This window comes from Salvelinus sp. IW2-2015, unplaced genomic scaffold, assembly GCF_002910315.2.
Source record: "Salvelinus sp. IW2-2015 unplaced genomic scaffold, ASM291031v2 Un_scaffold4828, whole genome shotgun sequence".
Classification (NCBI taxonomy): domain Eukaryota; kingdom Metazoa; phylum Chordata; class Actinopteri; order Salmoniformes; family Salmonidae; genus Salvelinus; species Salvelinus sp. IW2-2015.
In genome coordinates, this window is record NW_019946097.1 from 1,738 (window position 1) to 11,250 (window position 9,513).

At 45.7% G+C, this 9,513-nt stretch overlaps 2 long non-coding RNA genes across 3 annotated transcripts; one reads left to right on the plus strand and one right to left on the minus strand.

The window, feature by feature from the left end:
* Positions 1-1,982: 1,982 nt before the first annotated feature.
* Positions 1,983-3,004, minus strand: LOC112077692 (uncharacterized). The gene is made up of 3 exons (XR_002895463.2): positions 2,918-3,004; positions 2,779-2,834; positions 1,983-2,628 (listed from the first exon to the last, which is right to left on the minus strand). It is a non-coding gene; the product is annotated as an uncharacterized lncRNA (long non-coding RNA).
* A 282-nt stretch (positions 3,005-3,286) lies between these two features.
* LOC112077693 (uncharacterized) lies at positions 3,287-4,709 on the plus strand. Of its 2 annotated transcripts, none has more exons than XR_002895465.1 (4): positions 3,287-3,320; positions 3,586-4,228; positions 4,318-4,440; positions 4,519-4,709. It is a non-coding gene; the product is annotated as an uncharacterized lncRNA (long non-coding RNA). The 2 variants fall into 2 exon arrangements; XR_002895464.1 differs by having other exon boundaries at positions 4,318-4,426.
* The last annotated feature ends 4,804 nt before the right edge of the window (positions 4,710-9,513 follow it).

Here is a 9,513-nt window from a genome sequence, read left to right on the forward strand (position 1 = left end):
TTAACACTGGTATGATAGTTGTTGGTGCGGGGACAGTGGGTCCGGTACCCGTTTGCAGAGTTTTAACATTGTTGTCTATGCTTGGGAGGCCCTGACGTCTTTCACAATGTCAGCCCTTCCTTATACCCAGAGGTCCTGATTGCAGGGAGCTCGGCCTCCAGTGATGTGCCGGGCCAGCCGCACCAACCCTCTAGGCCACACCAAAGCAGTGATGTACCTGGCCAGCCGCACCACCCTCTAGGCCACACAAGCAGTGATGTACGGCCAGCCGCACCACCCTCTAGGCCATACCAAGCAGTGATGTACTGGGCCAGCCGCACCACCCTCTAGGCCATACCAAGCAGTGATGTACCGGCCAGCCACCGCACCACCCTCTAGGCCATACCAGCAGTGATGTACGGGCCAGCGCAACCCTCTAGGCATAACCAAGCAGTGATGTACTGGGCTAGCCGCACACCCTCTAGGCCATACAAGCAGTGATGTACTGGGCCAGCCGCACCACCCTCTAGGCCATACCAGCATGATGTACCGGGCCAGCCGCACCACCTCTAGGCCATACCAAGCAGTGATGTACCGGGCCAGCCGCACCACCCTCTAGCATGCCATACCAAGCAGTGATGTACTGGGCCAGCCGCACCACCTCTAGGTCATACCAAGCAGTGATGTACTGGGCCAGCCGCACCACCCTCTAGGCCATACCAAGCAGTGATGTACTGGGCCAGCCGCACCACCCTCTAGGCCATACAAGCAGTGATTCTGGTCCGGCCAGCCGCACCACCGTCTATGCCTATAACCAAGAGTGATGTACTGGGCCAGCCGCACCACCCTCTAGGTCATACCAAGCCATACCAAGCAGTGATGTACTGGGCCAGCCGCACCACCCTCTAGGCCATACCAAGCAGTGATGTACTGGGCCAGCCGCACCACCCTCTAGGCCATACCAAGCAGTGATGGAGCTCTCAATAGCGCAGCTGTATAACTTTACAATACAAAAGCCTATGGCAAATCTTTTCAGCCACCTGAGGGGGGAAGAGGCACTTTTGGTTGCCGTTTTCAAACTATGCTGACCACATTTAGTGCTTAGTGACGCGGATAGCAGGATACTTTAACCTCAACCCACTATAGCCCTGTTGATGTGGGCATGCACGCTTCCTGGCTACCATCAGATTAATGGTCGTACTGACGTCAAGATAGAAGTTGTCCTTGCACCACACTGTCAAGTCTGACCTCCATGTAGTCCATGGTCATGTACCAGCAAACAAATGAAGACACAGCCAGGAGTCTGGCCACCCCTCAGAGCCTTCTCCCCCTCAGCTCTAGATGACTTTAGGATGGTATCTGTATAGCATTGTGACAAGTGCCACATTTTAAGGGACATCATAAATAGTTTTGATTAAGCATGACAAGTGTCTGCAGCTGGTGTCCCATGGACTGAAACAGCCATGTTACCGCTGACAAGCCCTGGTCATGTTGTAAGGAACACTATAGAGCCACATAAAGGACAGCGGATTAGGAAGCAAGCAAATGAAGCTTTAGTGGCAGAAATTCCCAAAAATAAAGACACTACGCAAATGTGGTCAAGAGCTCTGCAAGGGACAGTCAAATCTCAGCAACTGGATTTGGTAGATAAGGATGGCTATAGAAAAGCAATGGAGTAGGACACACTGGCCAGAAGTTAAATTTGATGGCATGTATATTGTACAAACTGAATGTTCCTGCTAGTGTGTAGAACCAAACAATGCTTAAGGAAAATATATAAACCAACCCAGACAATATACATTTCTTTCAAGTAGTTTATTAGCAGTCAACGCAGCCATGTGACAGCAGGATCAGGGTTAGCAGGATCAGCCCAGAACCTAAGGATGAGAAGGAAAGTGTTAAAGCTGCTCAACACATCAGAAAACAAGTGACAGAAATCAAAGCCAAAAACATTACCTTGTCACTGCCAGCGGGCATGAGGATATAGTGGTCGGTATTGGACGGGAGCAGGACGGTACCTGACGAAACCAGCTGAGCTCCATTGGTCATTTCCATGCTCATATTTGGTTCTTAAATGGGTGATGGTGCCAGCAGGGAACTTCCCAGTGATGAACAGCTCACCATAATTAGCCTCAAGACCTTCCTGGCTAGGTTCTGGTCTAATAACTTTGGTTAGAGGTGGGACTATTGTAGCAGGGAGTGGGGCTGGAATAGATCCTGCCTCAACTGCACCCTCAGGAAGTGGGAACCGTTGGTCTTCAAACTCACTCTGACTGTTGCCATGTTCATAAACACTCTCAAAGTGAGAAATATCCCCTGCCTGGAACTTACTTGGGGAAGACTCACACAGTGGAGGTAAAGGAAGAAAACTAGGGTAAGCGACTCCAGCAGAAAGACATCCAGTCTGTTCAGGAACCTGAGGTCTGAGGTAAGGGGAAGCAGTAGACTTCAGGGGAGAAAAACCCTGACTGACAAGATTAGAGCCCCCGTCAATAGGACTCCTAGAATCAGCAGGACCAGGGAGGCTTGAACCAGAAGAAATGGGTTCATGTTTAAGGAAGTAACGTGTGTAGGCGTCAATTTGGCTGGGTTTGACAACTGGACCATATAGAGTTGAAGTTCTGGGGTAGACTTGGCCCATCCTGTAGGCTGGGGAGAGGAAACCATACCATTACTTTTCAGATCTTAGAAAAGTCACTATTCAAACCTAAAGTGTGAGTAAAAAAAAAAACACCAAAAAAAGGTAATGGCAGACACATTACCCAACACATGTTACATACAGTAATCAATTGTTCTTACCTTGTTGATAAGGATAGCAATGAACATCCCAGAACAGCAACACCAGGAACAGTCCCCTAGATAACAACAAACAGTTACATGATGTAGACTACAACACTTATTGAGAAAAATAATTCCATTTATCTTAACTGTTACTTACACTGCACAGCACTTAGACGCCATAATAGTCATTGCACAATGGGAACATGTAAAGTATAGAGAAATGACTGTGGCGTGTATTTATATGTTGTAAAGGACAACCTGTAACCAATCACAGCCTGATTGGAGAATGCTGGCCAGCTGGTGTTAATTCACTTGCCTTGTCTAACTCCAACTCAACCCCTACGCCCTTATATCCAATTTCTGTCAGATCCACACAAGGGCAACGGGGTAGGGATAATGGTTGGTGTGGAATTGGGCCTCAATTAACTTCAGCTGTCCATCGTTATCTAATCGGGCTGTGATTGGTTACAGGGTGTCCTCTACAACATATAAATACACTCCAGCATCTCTTCTCCTCATATCAACAGGTCTCATTGTGCAATGGGTATAATGTCTGTATTGTAAGTGATGTTTAAGTTGATGCTTTGGTGGTTTTTAAACTACTGTAGTCTTTAATCATGTAAATGTTTGTTTTCTAGGGGGCTCCTCCTGGTGTTTCTGTTCTGGTGTGTTCATTGTTATAGAACACCAACTGGCTGTGTTCAACAGTGTTGCAAAATGTTTTTGCCAGAACCTTCTGGTGTATTTTTTTTTCAAGTTCTTTAAAGTGAGTCTTCAGCTTCTAAAAGATTTTAGTACTAAACATATTTTTATTCTCTTCCCCAGCCTACAGAATGGACTCATTACCCCTGAGGGTGCCTTCACCGCATGATGGACCTGGCTATGACCCAGGAGCTGTCGTCCCCGGGCATAGCGGCCCTTCAAATCTCCCTGGTCCTGTTGCATCTGGGAGTTGTGGTGTTGTCTCCAGTCAGTGTTCAGCGTTCTTGTCCAAACTCCTATAAAGTGATTTGTAAGACTGCTCCTATCCCCTTCATTCCTCAGGCTCCTGAACAGGCTGGATGTGTTCCTGCTTGAGTAACTTACCCTAGTTCACTTTCACTACTTCCCCTTTCAGTCTCCAATTAAGTTGCAGGAAGGGATTCTCTCACGTTGAGTGTCTGAAAATGCAACAGTCAGTCTGAAGATCAACGGTTCCCACTTCCTGAGGGTGCAGTTGAGGTCAGGTTCTATTCCAGCCCCACTCCCTGCTACAATAGCCCCACCCTGAGTTGTTAGACCAGAACCTAGCCAGGAAGGGTTTGAGGCTAATTATGGTGAGTTGTTCATCACTGGGAAGTTCCCTGCTGGCACCATCACCAAGGTAAAGAGGACTCTAGCTCTGCCAAGGGTCAGGTTGGCTCCAGTCCTTCCCAGCATAGCTAGGGAGGCTACTATGGTTTTCATAACAGTAACGTCATAACCACAGGTACAACACAATTTTTTTGTTGCCGTTTTCTGTGTAGTATAATAAACGAAAGCATGACTTACTTGTTCTGGGTTTCTGATGCTCCCCAGGTTCTAGCTGATTCCAGTTCTTCTCAGGTGACCACCAGCTCTGACCCTCAGGACCTTGAACAGGATTTTCTAGCCCCTTGGTCCCCTGGCTTAATCGATGCTCTCTGGAGTAAGAAATCAGAAGTAGGGTTCCTGGATTTCTGTACGTAATTGTAACCAATATACGTTGCTAATACGTTTAACACTGTTTGTGTTCCTCAGATCCCAGTCAACGGATATAGTTTCTGACATCACTATTACTACCGTCATAGGGGCTACTAAGCCTCTAAGAAGAACTTGGATAATATTGAATTAACCAGGTACAAGTTCCGGAGTCTTGTCATTTCTGATTAGTCGATGTCTTGAGGAACACTTGTTTCTTGTGTTCTCAGCTCCATCCATACTAACCTGCATTCCTATGTATTCATGACTTAATAAATGATACAATGATTCTTTTTTTTGTATATTGACTAAAGAACTGATTGTCTTTCTATGGTTTTTAATGTTTAACACTTTAATAGAAAGTTGTGATTGGGTAACATTTGAACTATATGTGCATCTCTTAAATTGGCTTGGATATAACATGACTGCAGTGCTAGGCTCTATGACCAAGGAGGGTTAGTTTTAAGCTGTGGCCAAGCAATTGACATTAGATCACTTAATTGGACAGTGGGCTTGCAAATTTGTCTAACAAATCACTAGTCCCAATTAAATGGGTTAATTAACTTCTCTGACACGAATGGCTCTTACTGTGGCAATTTTGCTCGACTGGAGATATTAGCCATTTCCAGTGCAACATACTGACACCTGAACAACGCAAGGTTTTGTAGGCAGAACACATCGGCGTTGGATTGCATTGACAAACACTACTCAGACCATACCCTACTCAGACCATACCCTACATAGGCCATACCCTACATAGGCCATACCCTACATAGACCATACTCTACATAGACCTGTGCGGCATACAGTCAGAGCTACAGTAAGCCAGAACGCAAATAGACCATTGCCATATATGGATCTGTGCCATTTACTTTGAAATGGCCAGTGTTTACAGCATCAGCGGTTGTGCGTAGATGCTCTTGTTTTTGACATCAAAGCGTCAGCTGCATGTAGCCACGTGTGCAATTTTGTTCTTATTCTTTGCTAGTTATTAGCCCAGTTTGATCATTTGTAGTCAGCAATGGTGAGTGACAAGAGCAAAATGTGTACATTTCTAGGCATATTTGAGAAGCGAAGGCTTGTTTAAGCAAAGTAGCCATTAGGCAGAGGGTAGCATTTGTCTGATTCTCTGTAATAATCATATGGGAATAATAATGCATTTTGTAAAGTGGTTTCTTGCATCAAACATTTTCAGTCACCTGAAGGACAAGTGGATAAATAGTTTAATGTCATGTCCTGCATGTTTTAGATTTAATGTAGGCCTACATTGAACACCACACATTGGCTGCTACTGTTGGCTGAATGATAGAACAGCTATTTCCATGTTAAAATATTATGGGATGCATTTTCTACATTGTTTTTGATGGTACAGTAGTCCACTCTGGTAGCCTTGTATACATTATGATCAAATAGACACAGTAGCCTACATGGCAACTGTTCAAATGTTAACTTAAAGCAAGTACAGCCTCAGTGTTCACAGTAAACTGGCTCTGGAAGTTGCAGAGAATTTTCACAACATTCAAGTTTGCACTCAGCAGAACAATTGCAGCAACATTGCTACAGTAGCTGTAGAATTTGACCAGTTTTTGTATTTAATTGGTTTTTTTTTGCTGGGGGGTGGGTAACATTCGCCAACATTTAGGCAAATTGTGCATTAAATTGGCGACAGCCTGTATTCCCCCAAACTGTTGCTGTGAGATGTTACCCCACTCTTCCACCAAGGCTCCTGCAAGTTCCCGGACATTTCTGGGGGGAATGGCCCCAGCCCTCACCCTCGATCCAACAGGTCCCAGATGGGATTGAGATCCGGGCTCTTCGCTGGCCATGGCAGAACACCAACATTCCTGTCTTGCAGTAAATCACGCAGAGAACGAGCAGTATGGCTGGTGGCATTGTCATGCTGGAGGGTCATGTCAGGATGAGCCTGCAGGAAGGGTACCACATGAGGAGGAGGATGTCTTCCCTGTAACGCACAGCGTTGAGATTGCCTGCAATGACAACAAGCTCAGTCCGATGAGGCAGTGACACACCGTCCCAGACCATGACAGACCCTCCACCTCCAAATCGATCCCGCTGCAGAGTACAGGCTTCGGTGTAACGCTCATTCCTTCGACGATAAACGTGAATCCAACCATTACCCCTGGTGAGACAAAAACGCAACTCGTCAGTGAAGAGCACTTTTTTTTGCCAGTCCTGTCTGGTCCAGCGACGGTGGGTTTGTGCCCATAGGCTACGTTGTTGCCGGTGATGGCTGGTGAGGACCTGCCTTACAACAGGCCTACAAGCCCTCAGTCCAGCCTCTCTCAGCCTTTTGTGGACAGTCTGAGCACTGATGGAGGGATTGTGTGTTCCTGATGTAACTCTGGCAGTTGTTGTTGCCATCCTGTACCTGTCCCGCAGGTGGGATGTTTGGATGTACCGATCCTGTGCAGGTTTTTTTTACACGTGGTCTGCCACTGCGAGGACGATCAGCTATCAGCTGTCTTAGGCATCTCACAGTACGGACATTGCAATTTTTTCCCCTGGCCACATCTGCAGTCCTCATGCCTCCTTGCAGCATGCCTAAGGCACGTTCACGCAGATGAGCAGGGACCCTGAGCATCTTTCTTTTGGTCTTTTTCAGAGTCAGTAGAAAGGCCTCTTTAGTGTCCTAAGTTTTCATAACTGTGACCTTAATTGCCTCCGTCTGTAAGCTGTTAGTGTCTTAACGACCTGTGCATGTTCATTAATTGTTTATGGTTCATTGAACAAGCATGGGAAACAGTGTTTAAACCCTTTACAATGAAGATCTGTGAAGTTATTTGGATTTTTACTAATTCTTTGAAAGACAGGGTCCTGAAAAAGGGCCGATTCTTTTTTTTTTTTTTTGCTGAGTGTAGTTATGCGGTAACATCACATTCCCCGCGCATCTTACATGATTTGGCAATCATTGACTCAAACAGTTTCCATTTGTCGCAAAGAAAGTTCAAGAAAATAAAAATCCCCCGTGCCGTTTCCATTACACATGTCGCTAAGATTTGTTTTGCAACACAGATTTGTTTTAGCTTTTGTGGAATTAACCTCATGATGTTACAGCCTGAATTTAAAATGGATTAAATTGAGATTTATTTGTCATTGGCCTACAGAGTACCTCATAATGTCAAAGTGGAATGATACATATTTGATATTTAAAAAAAAAATTGAATTAAAAGGTGAAATATCTTTAGTCAATAAGTATTCAACCCCTTTGTTTGCTAGCCTAAATAAGTTCAGGACAAAACATTTGCTTAGCGGGTCACATTAGTTGCATCGACTCATGGTGTGCAATTATAGTGTTTAAAAACATTTTTTTTATGACTACCTCATCTCTGTATCCCACACATATGTAAGGTCACTCAGTCAAGCAGTGAATTTCAAACATAGATTCAACCCATAAAGACCAAGTAGGTTTTCCAATGCCTTGCAAAGAAGGGCATCTATTGGTAGATGGGGGGGGGAGCAAACATTGAATATCCCTTTGAGCATTGTGATATTATTAGTTACACTTTGGATGATGTATCAACACACCCAGTCACTACAAAGTTACAGGCGTCCTTCCTAACTTAATTGCAGGAGAGGAAGGAAACCACTCAGGGATTTCACCATGAGGCCAATGGTGACCATAAAACAGTTACAGAGTTAAATGGTTGTGATAAGAGAACTGAGGACGGCTCAACAACATAGTAGTGACTCCACAATACTAACCTAATTGACAAAGCGAAAAGAAGGAAGCCTGTACAGAAGAAAACATTTCCAAAACATCCTTCCTGCAAAAAATGTGGAAAAAGCAATTAACAATGAACACATTACCGAGTACCACTCCATATTTTCAAGCATAGCGGTGGCTGCATCATCTCATGGGTATGGGTATGCTCATCCAGAGGCGGCGCTCCTAGTGGTCTGGGACTTTAATGCAGGGAAAAGTGAATCCGTTTTACCTCATTTCTATCAGCATGTTAAATGTGCAACCAGAGGGGGAAAAACTCTAGACCACCTTTACTCCACACACAGAGACGCGTACACAGCTCTCCCTCGCCCTCCATTTGGCAAATCTGACCATAATTCTATCCTCCTGAATCCTGCTTACAAGAAAAAATTAAAGCAGGACGTACCAGTGACTCGGTCAATAAAAAAGCGGTTAGATGAAGCAGATGCTAAGCTACAGCACTGTTTTGCTAGCACAGGCTGGAATATGTTCTGGGATTCTTCAGAATCCTCCCTCTTCAACTGGATCCTGGACGGCCGACCCCAGGTGGTAAGGGTAGGTAACAACACATCCGCCATGCTGATCCTCAACACGGGGGCACCTCATGGGTGCGTGCTCAGTCCCGTCCTGTACTCCCTGTTCACTCATGACTGCACAGCCAGGCAAGACTCCAACACCATCATTAAATTTGTCGATGACACAACAGTGGTTGGCCTGATCATCGACAACGACGAGACCTGACCATGTGGTGCAATGACAACAACCTCTCCCTCAACGTGATCAAGACAAAGGAGATGATTGTGGCCTACAGGGAAAGGAGGACCGTGCACGCCCCCATTCTCATCGATGGGGCTGTAGTGGAGCAGGTTGACAGCTTCAAGTTCCTTGGTCCAAGCACACCAAGACAGTCGTGAAGAGGACACGAAAAAACCTATTCCCCCTCAGGAGACTGAAAAGATTTTGCATTGTTCCTCAGATCCTTAAAAGGTTCTACAGCTGCACCATCAAGAGCATCCTGACGGGATGCATCACTGCCTAGTATGGCAACTGCTTGGCCTCAAAACGCAAGGCACTACAGAGGTTAGTGCGTATGGCCCAGTACATCACTGGGGCCAAGCTTCCTGCCACCCAGGACCTCTATACCAAGCGGTGTCAGAGGAAGGCCCTAAACATTGTCAAAGACTCCAGCCACCCTAGCCATGCTACAGCATGACAAGCGGTACTAGAACGCTATGTCCTAGAGGCTTCTAAACAGCTTCTACCCCCAAGCCATAAGACTCCTGAATATCTAAGCAAATTGCTACCCAGACTATTTGCATTGCCCCCCCCCC